We start from the raw sequence: 14976 nt of genomic DNA, 5'->3' as shown, positions 1-14976 counted from the left end.
ACATAATAAAAAAAAATGTTTTATTTAATGGTTTATATACCGAAAGAACTATTAGAATAAGTTTTAAAAAGTATTTTAAGCTTAACTTTCATACAAATTTCGTTAATCTTATTGCGACTTAAAAACTCTATAGGAACGTAGCTTTGTTGCAGGCACATCTGCTTGCATAAACTTCGCAAAAAATATTACATGTTAAAACTTTAAATAATATGTTGCAAGACGCAATAAGTCAACAAAAATTACTATAAAATCTCATAAGTAAAACGTAGCTTCTATGCAAAATTAAAATTTCAATTAAAATGGAGTTCCATCCAAATATTGAACTCCTTCAACTTGCACAACCTGCTTATATCTTAATTACTGAATGTTATATAAGACTAGCTCGTTTTATATTTAGTAGTATTAAAAAAAAAGGATTACTTTAAGCTAGGTCATAAACTTAGACAACTTGCTTATAATTTATATATTTTAATATAGGACTAAGTTTTTTTACTGGTAGTCTTAAAAAATTTACTCTTCTATCAACTCAGACCTCTTATAAATAGATTTCAATATTTGGCTAGTGAGTATTTTACTAGTGGTCTTTAAAAAAAATTTTAATTAACTAACTTAGACAACTTGGTTAAAACTTAATTATAGATTTCTTTGAATGACTAGTGATTTTTTTTCTCGTGGTATTAAAAATTTGACTAATTTTGAACTAGAACATCAACTTTTACAGCTTGCTTATAAGTTAATTATGGATATTTATAGCTTACTATTGAATTTTTTTCATTGGTAGTATTTTAGTAAAAACTTTATCGAGATAGAATGTCTACTTACACAATTTTTTTAGAAAATTTATTACTGGTTTCTACAGTTGACCAATGAGTTTTTTTTCTAGTAGTGTACAAAAAAAATTCTAAGTCGGGTTAGAACATCTACTTAGACAACTTGCTTATAACTTAATTATAGATTCTTATAGGAGATTAGTGAGTTTTTTTACTTGTAGTTTAAAAAGAAGGGAATTTTAATCGAGCAATGACATTACTTAGACAATTTGCTTGTAAGTTTACCAAAGATTTTTGTAAGTGACCAGTAATTTTTTATCTTTACATATATCCATATTCGTAAAGGTTAAACCTCACTATTAACGGTTTTTATTTATGCACTGGCATACTACGCCGTCTTTATGAGACCTTAAACCGCTTAATCTGAAGTTCCTCATCTGTAGGGGTTGGGGCACGAGTGCTTACCGTACGCTCTTTACAGAGTTACAATGACTGTCCCAAAGGACTGGGAAAGCCGGAAATATCGGGCCAGGACTCCCGCAGTTCGGTCTAGTGTGGTGAAAACCGCTAAAAACCACCACCTGGAGAGGCGGCCTTAGACACAAGGCTCAAGGCCATCTGAAGACACCGACCAGCACCACTGCCAACCAGGCCTCTCCGATTATAGGCTCATACCCAGAAGGGAAAAGCCACTCGCTGTCTCTATTTTACTATTAAGATTTCTATATGTAAAAAAATGTACAAAAAAATGCAAAATTTTAAGTTTTACCAACCACTAAGCCACCCTTATGTTTGTGTTTTAAGTATTATCACTATTAAGTACATTGTAAACATAAAATATAATCGGGTTGAGAGATTAATTTTGTTGTAATTTTCTTTTAAACACAAGGTTCTTCGAACAGGCCATGGCATTTATTAAAAGACGTAGCAGCTTGTTTTAAGTGAAAAGGCTATACCGGTGAGGCGAAGGCCCAGAGAGTAGGCGCGTATGATAGTATTCGCCGGATACATAACACATACAAGCGTCGCTTGTGGTGCAACGTGTTTGCTTCGGGCACAAAGTAAAGGGTAAAAGGTTAAGCAGCTGTCTTGACCTTCTCCGCATCATAGTTTTTCGCGCGGTTCCCACGAGAGCTTATTATCAATAATAACCCCCAGGTATTTTGCTAGCGGGTACCAAGGTATTATCTCGTCTAACAAGATAGGCGCTAACGTTGGTTAAAAACGCTTCTTTGTAATAAAAATTTTACCTTTTCCGCGTTGATAGTAATTTTCCGCAGATGACAGTTGATAAGCGTCACTAATTACCACTGCCAATGTGTTGCACTAAGGACGGCAAGCTGAGTAGTAGTAAATCACCGTATTGCCCGTCCATACGGCAATTCGCGTGTGGAAGTAGCCAGGAGGTGAAACGTCACGCACGCAAGGCGCAAAGAGTAGGCGGTATAGTAGAGATACTCGTGGGACACCAATTGGATGAGTGCGCAAAGCCTACACAAGTATTAAATATGCCGACTTTGTGCTAAACTCGATTAAAAGCTTTTCGACATCAGGAAAGACGGAGCTATTTGCCCTTTTTAAATTAAAGGACCAAGTCTTCCATTTTTCCTATCAAACGGAGGAGCTGTTGGATTCGTGGACTGTTCTTGCCAACATTCAAATTGGAATTAGGCAGTGCCTGGTTTGCGTCAACAAACGTTTTTAAGCGGCAGTATGACTAATTCAGTTTCTTTGGCAAGGGATGTCAGACGTTAAAAGACCTGTTTTGATGTAGAGGCTGATTGTGGTGTCGGGGCAGGGGGACTACAGTTGCCGTCTTCTAGCGCAACGGGAAGGATATAAAAGACACCATTGTATTGACTTTAACATTGCATTAGTGATACCGCCGGGACAGGATGCCTTACGTCTCATTAGAGCTTTATTAATTTGCATGATTTCATTGTGGTAGTTGGCTCGGGCTGTTCTTTAGCAAGCAAAGAAGTTCGACTCACAAAGCACTTTATCTGCAAGTGAGGAAGCAGGTGGCATACAATGAGTGGCGATGTGATTAGCAAAAAGTGTCACTATGTCAGCATCATTTTCTGCCAAAAAGTTGTTGTCTCGCAAAGTAAGTAATGGGGTACGCACGGTAACTGTATCTCCTAATAATTTTCGGAAAGAGATGCAACCGTCATCGCTAACTTCCGAAATATTGCTCAACTTGGTCTTCCACAAACGGTTACGGTGCGTACATGCACTTTATATAATACTCCTGTAAAGTATATTAACCGTTAATACATCATCGAAGCGTTGTGTCGCCGTGTCATAATTAGTTATGAGCATACAACCAGATATATTTAACAATCTATAATAGGTTATAATAAAGATGTCAGAAAGATCTCTCTAAGCATTATATTTATTTTTAATATCAAATCTTTCTCTCCTTACATTGCAGGATAAGCCCGAAATTCCATAAGTACATTAGCCAAGTAATGAGTAGCATTATACCTCAAACGTCTTTTCTACAAGCTGAGACGTGGAGAAAGTTTAGACGCTTGACAATATAAATAAAATTTCATTATGCAATAATTTTAATAAGAACAATGAGCGCAGGGAATACTACGAATGTCTATATGAACATTGACTCTCCCACTAAAACGCACACACAACCAGAAACTACTTTAAAATCTTAAAGGAAGCTCTAAAGAAATCCAGACCAAATCGTTAATGCTTAAACTTTTAAATAATTGAAATATACTAAGTAACCGATTTTATCACTGAACAAAAATTAAATTTGTCACGGCCCCTAAGTTAGAGGTACATAAGTTGCATTTACGATTAATTGCACAAAAAGTTCAATTAGTATTTCCCTATTTTAACCTTTTTACCCGAGCTACCGAGAGAAGTCTTCACAACTCTCTTTATTTAAGCTTTTTTTTAGTAATTATATTAATTGATTTTAAAAAAAAACTAACTATTGGTTCACTTCAAGCGGAAACTTTCTGATCTGGCTAATTCCATTTAAGTCGCATAAAACACAAGGTAAGCATAATTCAGCTTACTTACAACTGTATCGACATAATCTATAAAATTAAAGTTTGAATAGATAAACTTAAAAATCACACTTTTTATAGTCAGTATAAAAAGAAAAAAGAAAATATCTGATCATACAATGGTTTTAAAAAATTTAAATATGTAAATTAATAATTCCAAATTAAATACAGCTTACACATATAATAATAACAACTAACGCAAAGCTATGCTAATGCCTGTCACCAAATACTTGAATATTCATTACTATTATTCCAAAAAAACGTTTAATACTTACAAACACAAATAAAAATTCGACCGGTCAAAGGTTTAAGTATTAAAACTGCATTTATGATACTAAACTAAAGAAACTTGTATTAAATATAGATAAGTATTTTATTAAATCCTACTTAATAAACTATTTTATTTTAGAACAAATACTTGTTGACCCACCCTGCAAGAGAAGAAAAGATAGAAATATTTTCGAAACGCCAAACTTTCAAAAGTGGGGCATTAATAGGAAACCTTCGGGTAATTCCTAAAAAGCATGGAGAAGATGTTTTTAATATACACTATATATAGATGTGTAAAAGGTGGGTCTAAGTAAAAAAACAGAAGGAAAAGGGAGGCGCCATTGTAAATAGTCTACAATATTCAGATTGACTTAAATTTTATTTGATTGGAATTTGTATATAAGTATGTTCTATTAAATGCATTAAGTTTCATCTATTCTTATATTAAATATTTTATGTTTTTCGCTTATCCTTCTCTCCGCGCTAGTTACTGCTGAAAGGGCTTTTATCTCTACATATAAATATTACTTTTCACTAATGAATGTTGTTTTGTTTCCATTTTTATTTCTTATAATGCGTTTCAATTCCTATTTCCGCATTGAGCTCATCTCCTCATAGAAAAACTAAAATTTTCAGTCCATGTGCATTAAGATCACGTTAAACTTAGATTATGACTATACTTTAAAGAACAATAACAAAATATAAATAAAAATTTTTTTTTTTACCAGTTTATGTTATTTCAAAATTTCGCAAATCTACAATTAGGTGCACGCAAGTAATGAAAAGCTTTTTTACACAATTAATAACAAAAATTTTAAATTTGATATAAAATTTATAAGATTAATGATGGTTGCTAATAATTCTTTGAGAGTAACTAAAATACGTAGGAAAAACCTGAGGTTACTTGTAGAATGTCAACACCTGATATATATTATTAAGTTATAAAAGAGGTGTTTCCATATAGCCTTTTACTTTGTTACTTCACATTATCTTGTGTTAAATATGTTTATATTATGCCTGGAAGCCAGAAATAAGTTTGTGTATGTATAGGCAATAATTGAGAAATTTTGTTAAGTCCTTTCTTTACAAAATTCTTTAACGGATCTTTGCAAGGGTTAAAAAAAAAATTGATGTTAGTTCCTTTTATCCATTCCTTTTTGATTATTATTACTATTATTACAAGTATTGTACTTTTTTTTTTCATAAGTCATGTAGCTTTTAGGTGATTTAAGTACAACTTCTGAATAACATATTATTTTTTTCTAGCAATTTAAGGTGGTTAATGTTATCTAAAGTTATAGCATTTTTCATACTTTCAGGTTAGACTTTTATATTATCAACTAACCAAAAATTATAAACTATAATTTATTGTTTATTTAAGTTATCATCATATGTTCGATATATTAAATTAATATATTTCACAACCTGAACTTCTTCCTGCAAGAAAAATTTACGAAACGCTTACTATAAACTGAAGGTTCTGTCTTTTAGGCCGTTCGTAATTTTTATTTTTATATAAAAAATTAAGTGGATCACTCAGTTTAATTACTAAAAGAAATTTTGATTAAAGTGAAAAGATGACACTAATTTTGCGTTTTTACAGTTAATACCGTTAAAATTTAACGAGAAAATTTTTTGTTTAAGTTGTGAAATCTTATAGTTATAAATAAGGTAATTTATTCAACGAAAACCCCTAAACGTTTTATTATTTCGAGTTTATATTGCATTATTTTTTTTATCAACGTAAAAATTCTTAAAAAAAAGGTATATTGCGAACACTTGCCAAGCATTATTCACCATACATATAGTATATACAATCTTTTAAACCGAACCGTATTATAGGTCAGTTTTTTTTGCCAAAAAAAACTTAGTTACGTTTAAATTTAATAATTGTATCAAAACCTAAAGTTTTCATTTAAGGCTATATTAAAATTTTTTTCAGACTTCAACTCAGAAATAATAATATAAAAAAAAAGAAGATATTTTATTAAAATATACATATTTTTTTTCAAATGCTGGTTGTTTTGCGAGAAGGCGCAATATGTAATCTGAAAACAAAAAAAATATTAGTTTAACATATTAATACTAAATTATAGTATTAGCAAAAATCACTCCATTGTAAAATTATCAATAATTAAAGCATTAACCTTCTCTAAGACACTTTTTCTAATTTTCAGAATTTCTTCGTTACCATATTTACGTATGCATGTAAATATATACTTTACTATTATTTTTAATATACTAAAATTATAGGCACAAAGAATAAATTTTCTTTGATTATGCCTCGTTTACTTTTAGACCAATATAAGATCATGTCATTTGAGCATGCATAATACGGTTTTAATATACATATCACATTTCAGGAAGAAAAAAAAAATAATTATAATTTCTTTTATTAACTATTTAGTAATTAATAAACCTTAATGAGAGCGACCGTTAACCTCTTATCGCCAAAAGCTTGAAGGCATCTTGTTTTTACTATCAATTTTTCTTGTAAATTTAGAAAAATAGTTACATTGAAAGAAGTTAAAAACCTTTCTTCAGTATATTTCAAAACCAGCAAAGACTTGATTTGTAAATCTCACTTGAATGCTGAATTATTTGTATTAGCCGTACTTTTGTCGCTTATATACAATTGTTTGCAAAAGTGAAGCTCTAGTAAGAGAAGCTGTTAAAAGACACATAAACATTTAAGTTTAACTAAGCGGATTTTATTTCATTATGATACAACTCTAGCCTTTCTTGTAGAAATTAAATCAGAAACAAGCGAATTTTAATAATCCTAACTCTTTTCATTAAGTAAAAACTTATTTAGATGCAAGTAAAAAGTAAGTAACTAGTTTCATTGGTTGATTTATGATAAAAACTTTAATAATTATGTTATAATTAATTAATAACCTTACTAGTAATGAAAATTTTTTCATAATAGTAAATTTACAATTTTTTTTATTTAAAGAGAACCTAACTAAAAATGTAAATTAACTTTAGTATATAAAATGGTTACAAGAAAAACGTAAAGAATACAGTACAGTTTAAGATGTTGAAGTTATTATTACTTATTGCTCTGCTTTATTCGACTTCTTTAGCACTTCCCTTAGAAGAAGGTAGTCACTTTTCTTTCTTTAGGGAAGCTATATTCATATAATTTAAAAAAAATTTAATATTATTTTGTTACTTCCCAACTCCGACGTCTAGAAAATTATGAAACTAATGAAAATGCTGATATTAGTTATCAGGAGGCAGCCCTGCCTGGGGGAGGAGTTAAATGTAATTTTTTTTTTCATCATAGCTATAATTTAATCAGAAAAGTTGATATATATGTAGGGCACCCAAAAGCTAATGTTTTGTTAATATAAGTTGTTTTAGATTGAGTTTTTCTTAAAAATATTGAGAACTGAGCTCATAAATCTATAAATGTGCAAATAATTATTAAAATATATTTTATATATAAAAATACTTTTTTGTAACTAATTTATTTGTATAATTTCTTTTTATTATTCTTTACAGCTTCAACTGGGACCTCACTATTAAATAAATGTATGTTAAATTACTTATTCAATTAATATAAAATTAGTTAATTTTTAGCATATACATAACCCAGTCCGCAACAAGGCTACTTTAGTAAAAAATTTTTGTAATATTATTATATTAAAAGCTTGGAAAAAAATTGATTATGACAATATTTAGTGCCATCTACCAGCTCGTTTACCAAGCTTTTAAGCTCCGGCGGGCAGGAAGCTAAAGGTTTATAAACTTTTTAACGTATCGTCTTTTGACTTGTTACCGAATATTTCGTACCTATTATAAGCCGCTCCAGAAACTAAACCTTCTTTTTGGGAAAAAAGTGAGTTTAACAACTTTAAATATCTATTATTATTTTAATAAGTAAGTCAATAAATAATAATCCGTAAAAATTTTTCTTAATTTCCAGTATCTAAGTATGGTCCAGTCTTAAAGCAAGCAGCGAAAAAATCACGTAACCCTTCTCTACTTTTTTTTTGGCATTTGTTGATATTTTTCATATTATTTTAGTACCACAGGTTTTAAAATCTTTTGGCCTTATTGAAGAAAATAATGGGAACGCGCCAATGGGTAGGGATGCTGCACTAGAAAACGCAGGTGAGGAGTAAAATATTTATAACTCTTAACTTTAACTTTCTTAGAAAAAATGTGATAATTATATAATTTATTCGCCCTGAAAAAGTTTTTTAAAGTTACCTTGTATAATATTTTATCTACCTTTTATATAAAATAAATCTGGTAGTAAGTTTATCATGTATTTAGTTATTTTGTACACTTGCTTAACTGCATTTTATTCTTAACAAATGGAAGTATTATTTTTGAATTTCCTTTATCTACTTACTATAATAATGTATATATAATATTTACAAGCGCCAATGTCTACAATGGGGAAGAGCGCGAACATGTACCCCATGCAGGAAACAGCAAGTAATTTTTTTTTATACAATGCTACTTTTATTAAACATGTTTTATTTTAATAATTACCTTTATTTAATATAATATATTATTATAGTGGAGGGGAGTCAGTCAGAATTGAATTTAGGTTGTATCAATGAAGTATATCTTCGCCTTGAGTAAATATTATACTCACCCATCGTCTTTCATCCAGCTCTTCAATCTGCAATTGTTTACATATTGAAAGCTTGTAAGCGGTTTTGCATACTTTCAAGTGTAAATCTGATTAATGATATCAATAATTACCTCTTAAAGTGCCTTTTCTCCTGGAAAACCTAAATTTTAGATACCCAGGAGGCCCCCCTAGAAGCAAAATTCTAAGTTAAACTCTATTCCCAGCAAGCCAATCTTCTGTATAAGTTAATTATATAATAGAACAACTGATTCAACAAATGAAAGAACAACCACTACCGGAAGAACCTGTATTTAAAGAGGCCGGTTTCACTGGTATATTTTTTTTGTAATAACTTTTTTTATTGTTGCTTTCTTTACGGGTAAAAAATACCAAAAAAGGTCCATTGCCAACATACCAACTGATAGAAAACTTTTAATATTAAAAAGTTACTGATTTGTTAAATTTTGTTGACATCTTTCGCTGGTGCTGCGTTATTTTGTATAAATGGTTGGCATTATGGCTTTAATATGTTATTAAGAGTCACATAGCTTTGAGGGTACACAATTAGCTTTTTATAATAAAAAATATAATTATCTTTTAAATAATTTCTTTTTTTACTAAAACTTGCTCACTTTTTTTTAGGTGCTGAGGAGGACGAAATTACAGATGAAGATGGTTTTTTAAAAATTATTTGTTTAGCTCTAAAGTCCTAATTATATAATTTGCAAGTGCTAAACTACTTAAGATCAGAGTATCCAGCTCTACAGGACTTGTTAGAGGACCTTCCCGAAGACATGACTGGGAACTTCTCCGAGGCGCCCAAGGATAATAACGGTAGTATATACTTTTTAAGCCTCTACTATAGAAGATTAAGAACCCCTAACCTTCTATCGCTTGTATAAAGCAACCATCTCGGCGTAAAAGGAGTGCTTCGGAAAACCTAACCATTTCTAATAAACATTTACCCAGGCTTTTAATACAATAGTTTAATATATCTAAATTTTGAAGTAATTAATTATTATAGAGTACTAAACTTTTTTTTTTGGGGGTTACACAATTATCTTAATGTAACACGCTTTGAATAAAAACTAATATCAAGTCTATTCCGCTCTGCAGATAATAAACTAGGAAGTAGAATCTTTGGTCTAGTTAATTACTGGTTACAAGAAGTTATCACCACATGAGAGTACGCCAAGAATAGGGTTACTTAAATTTAATGCATTGCTCGAACACAACCAGAATATAAAGTTATAATATTTATTTTGTTTGGGGTTGGGATCACTACTGTAAATATTATTAGCTGCAGCTATTTTTTATAAAAAAATTTTTTTTAGGAAGAAGTAGAAAAATTATTACAATGGCAGATTAATTTGCCCTTTTTACACTAAGTGGCGAATTTCTATTCATCTTAAAAAAGTTTAACTTTCAGCTTCAATTAGGGGGGCATATATACTATAACGGGCCCGCAGATCCTAAACATTAACTTTATCCTAAGAAGACTTCCTTATATTCGTTATAATTAAAAGAATCTTGCTTGAACCAATATTTGAATGCTAAGCTTCTTAAGAGGTATTCTAAAAGGTTAATTAGGCAAATTTTGGTTTTTCATACAAGTATCCTTTAAATTCAGTTTATTTGTAGTAAAATCTAAAATAGTACTCATTACAATTTTTTTTAGTGACTCTAGAAATAAAAAGTGGCATGTAATTTTTAGATTTAAAAACATAAATAAAAGTGGAGACAATTATTAGGGTGTCGAAAACATAAAGAATTGAGACTCATTATTCATTGTGGGCATATGCGTAAAATTATTACCAGAAAGTCTCATGTAAATAAGAATTCTTTATGTATTGTTTCGTTTGTTTAAAGTTAAACATCCTCTAAAATTATTCAAAAAAAGTTATTTAATTAGTTTATTATTAACTAATGTTCTTAAGGCAGGTAACTAGTAGCTTAAAAACATTACCACATCCAAGCTTCGCTTCCTGTGAGCCTGCTCTACGAGAATAATTATTTACAATCTTAAACCACATTAGACAAAGAATTTTTGACTTCCTGTTTATTTTTCATTATTTAACAGCTTCGCAGTCGTAGTCAAGATTAAATGTTTATTAAGAACTGCATTCACTAAATTACAAGTTTCATTCAAACACTGCAAATAATTTTTTTTAAAATTGGGGCAGTTGCTAGCTTTAAGGTACTTTTGGATAATAATCAAGGTAAGGTAAAGGCGAACGGTCTTCAGAAACTGTTTTAATTAACATATAAGTTAATTAATTAACTTATTAAATAATAATTTTCCTTCTAAGTTTTAATAATACATAAATCAATCTCTTACGTAGTTAAAAACATATTTAGCTTAATAACTTGCTCTATGTATTTTTTGTACGCAATCATGCCAATCTACACCTAGTTCTCAAGCTTTCAATGAATTATATTATATCGTCCTTAGATCCTATCCCTTAATTTAATTATTACAAAAATTAGAAAGGCATCACCAGGAAAGCCGTAGCCGGAATCATCTCATGGTCTGTAAGCAAATTCTTTTACTTACAGAAATGCCATTGTGTTAAAAACGGGATAAAGTGTCACTAGCTGGAGGTCTTGCTTTAAACCGTCACTCCTAAACGCACTCGTCTTAACGTGGAACAGCTTTTTTTTGTTCAAATGTGAAGCGAAGACGCAATGTTGCCGGCGAGTAGTGAGATGAGTATATGAAAATGAGCCGGTACACAGTTAGTACAAGTATCCCTCGTTGCGTGTAATATTTGGGTCGCCGTCTTGACACGCCTCGCTACATTTAAGCACGAGCAGTTTTACAGATTTAAGTGTTATTAAAAATCAGCGACAGTGGAGCTCTGAAGTTGTTTTTTTCGTTATAAAAAAGGTTCTACTTTACGATGAGTGAAAGGGATAGGTAGTGGCAAACTCTAGAAATTTCTGTCTCTTAAAAAAATGCCATAAAAGGAGCGACTGTAGTCGCCTGTCTCCTATATATGGCTAAACTCGGACCCACATTGGCAGTTGTGGTAGATAAATAGCCAATTCTAAATATTCTGCACACGTCGGTTAAGCCCAACTTTGTCTTTGTTATTCAGGCCTGTACAATAGGTTAAAAAACTACTATTATATTTATAATAATAAGAAGTTATAACTTTTTATAAAAGTCAATTTCACCGTTTTTACTTAGTATAGGTGGGTCCTTAACAAAAATAGCAATGCTAAATTTTAATATGTATTGTTATATAGCTTAATTTTTTTTTTCAAGCTTTCTAGGGAAAAAATTATACTGCGAATTTTTTTTAACTTTTCACCTGCACTCATACCGAGAGATACGAAAAAAGGAAATCTATTATAAAAAATTTACGTATTTCACTATAAAAAACTTCGAGATAAGTTAAATTTACACTTAAAGTAGACTTATTCTAACAATTAAAATTCAGAAAATTTATTACCTTTTTTTTTAATGTTATGAAAAAAGAATGTTAGATTAAAATAAATGGCAAATTCTATTAGTTTTGCGCAGAAAAGTTAAATTAAAGTAAGCATTAATAGACAAAATAAAATAATTAATGTTAATACCTTTTTCATTAAATTATTTAAGATACTTTAAATAAAAGTTTTGACTTAATGTTAAGACTATCTTAGTATTTTTAATATACTTTTATTATTACTATAATGAGAGAAGTGAAGTGAACTTATAATAACTAATATAAAAACACTACTTTAGATAAATAACTAAAAAAAAAAGTTAACCTGGAAAAGAAAATTAAATAAGGAGAACACGTAATGCCCTCAACCCTTTAACATATATCTTTTTTTTATTAATGTTTTTTAACTGGACCTCCTTATTATGTTTACTACAAATTTGTTTTTAATGCAGCTTTTAGTTAAAATTCCTTTTTTTAAAATTTTAATTTAGTATAGTAAGACAGTGAGTTTAACTAAAAGAAATAAAAAGAAGGTGGTCTTAAGTAATGCTCTTTGAAAAAATTTTAAGCTTTTTAAATAATCTAAACTTCAACTTTTTCTTGTAAAATGTCCCTGTTAGTCTTAATTTACTGATTATAAATAAAAGCTATTTTTATTAGATTGCACAAAGGTAATATAAAAGTCATTTGTGGAGTACAACGTGAACGAGAAAAACAACTCTCCTTAAAGTCACATAAAGTTTCGCTAATTAACTAAACCTTGTGGCTACTCTGGCATTAGAAAACCACACATTTGGATGGTCTTCTGTGCCGTTCGGATCTGAGTGGTCTTCTAGAACAGTTGTTAGTTACTAGTATTATATATAAGCCGACCATGTTAATTTTAATTTACTAGTGATAAATAAAACCTATTATTTATTAGATTGCCACAAAGGTAATATAAAAGTCAAAATTTACTTTTTTAACTTACCAGGCTAGCAGTTATTTAATACGATACTTTTTTTGAAGAAATAACTTCTCTCTTGGTTATAGCAAAGCTTTTTTTAACTGCGCGTCGACTTCTAATTTAAGACCCTTTAATCAAGTTACCAAATATTTCTACAATGTTGATATTTTAAATTAACAATTAATTTTTAGTTACTATATTTATTATTTTTTTATCCTAAAAATAAATTTATATAATACATATAACACTTTCTCCTGGATTCATTAAACATGCATTAAGCTTTATATGCTTTATCTAACTCTGTTTACTAGAAATTTTTTTTTTTGCCGAACTTGGTGCATGCAACTAATGTTTACATTTTTATTTTTTAAATGAAATTTTATTTTTTCTGTGGGCTCTCATTGACGACTTTACGAAGATAAGATTATAATTAGTTCATTAGCGGTAAATTTGACTAAATTGAAAAAAGAATACAGAAGAAGGATTGGTAGTTAAATAAAATATATTATATACATTCTATAATTAGTATTTACGCACCAAAATTTCAAGTAACAGTGTTTACCTTTCCTTCTATGAAAGTTGTTTACAATGAGTCTGAAACCGTTGAAGTTTAAAATTTTTTTTTAAAAATAATAGTAAAGTTAAGCTTTTCAATAAGAACATTAAAAAAGAAGCTGGATTTGATAATATACCCTTCGTTATTAACAAAAAATGCCTTATTATTATTATAAATCATTGCTTTTAAGTCGCCATATAGTGACCGCTTATTAACAGCAATTTTTTTGCTTTATAGGCATTTGAGCGAGAATCTTAAAATAAATAGTAATAAAAATATATGCTAACAAAAAGGTGCTTAAGGGTTTTTTTTAAACTGGTAGACAGAGTTATGATGTTTTTAAAAAGGTACCAGGTTACCTATAAATTTTAGTTAGAGTATATTAGTTTAACACTGTAAAAAGCTTAGAAGTTGTTTCAATCAAATACAAATCTATTAAAAAATTTATAAAATTTATCGATTAGATTCTCACTGGTTTTTAAACGTTTATTATAAAATTATTTAGATCTTTGGAATTTTAAACGTCCGTTCTCCACTTTAACTGTTGAGGGTTAGGCAGGTATTTTCATTATTTCAAAAAATTATTAATTATTATAAAATCTTTACGGAGAAATGTATATCTTAATAACGGCATTAGCTGAGGTAGTGGGTTTGAAAGCCTGTAATCTAGTTTTAATTTTTTGACTTAGTAAAAGAGAAGAAGAGCCCTTAGTGTGGAGGAAAAAACTGCCGAAAAACCAATATTAGGGAGAGGAGGCTTTAGGAATCCAACTTGCAGACTGGCAAACGCTTAATAAGTTTGTATGATCAAATTAAACTATAAAAGATAATTGAATATTTATCTTTATCAATACGTAGTTAAGAGTAAAAAAACCTAAAGAAATACTTTACCTATTAGTCAGAGGAGTTTTCTTACCACAGTCAGGTGATTGTGTGCCAAACACCCTGTCACCCCAGCTAATATGTCTAGTGGAATAGGTAATTCGTTTATCGATGACATCCCTTATGTCGAAATTAACCACAACTCTAAAAGGGGACGCCCCATAATTGATGCGATTATCCGTTAAAAGGTGTACATTCTAGAGATGCGGTGCATTTTTTAGTAGACCAACAGCCTTCATATTACCATCTAATGCTACTTTTTTGCAACTAGAATTATATATTATTAAAAAATATATATCTTTTTAACCTAATGCAGTTCAAAAGAGTTAACTTATTGTTTTCACTTCGTAGATCAAATCTCAAATTTTTACAACAAAAATTTCGTTATTGCTCCAAATATATGAGCCAAAAATAAAAGAGTAGGAATAAAAACATTTTATGGCTAAGTGCAGCTTAAGCTTTTAAATGGTTTTAGAAGTATTCATTAAATGCTAAAAA

Source organism: Zophobas morio, unplaced genomic scaffold (assembly GCF_036711695.1).
Source record: "Zophobas morio isolate AGI-343-1 ecotype UQ-CSIRO unplaced genomic scaffold, CSIRO_AGI_Zmor_V1 ptg000280l, whole genome shotgun sequence".
Taxonomy (NCBI): domain Eukaryota; kingdom Metazoa; phylum Arthropoda; class Insecta; order Coleoptera; family Tenebrionidae; genus Zophobas; species Zophobas morio.
Note: the sequence above shows the minus strand (reverse complement) of the source record.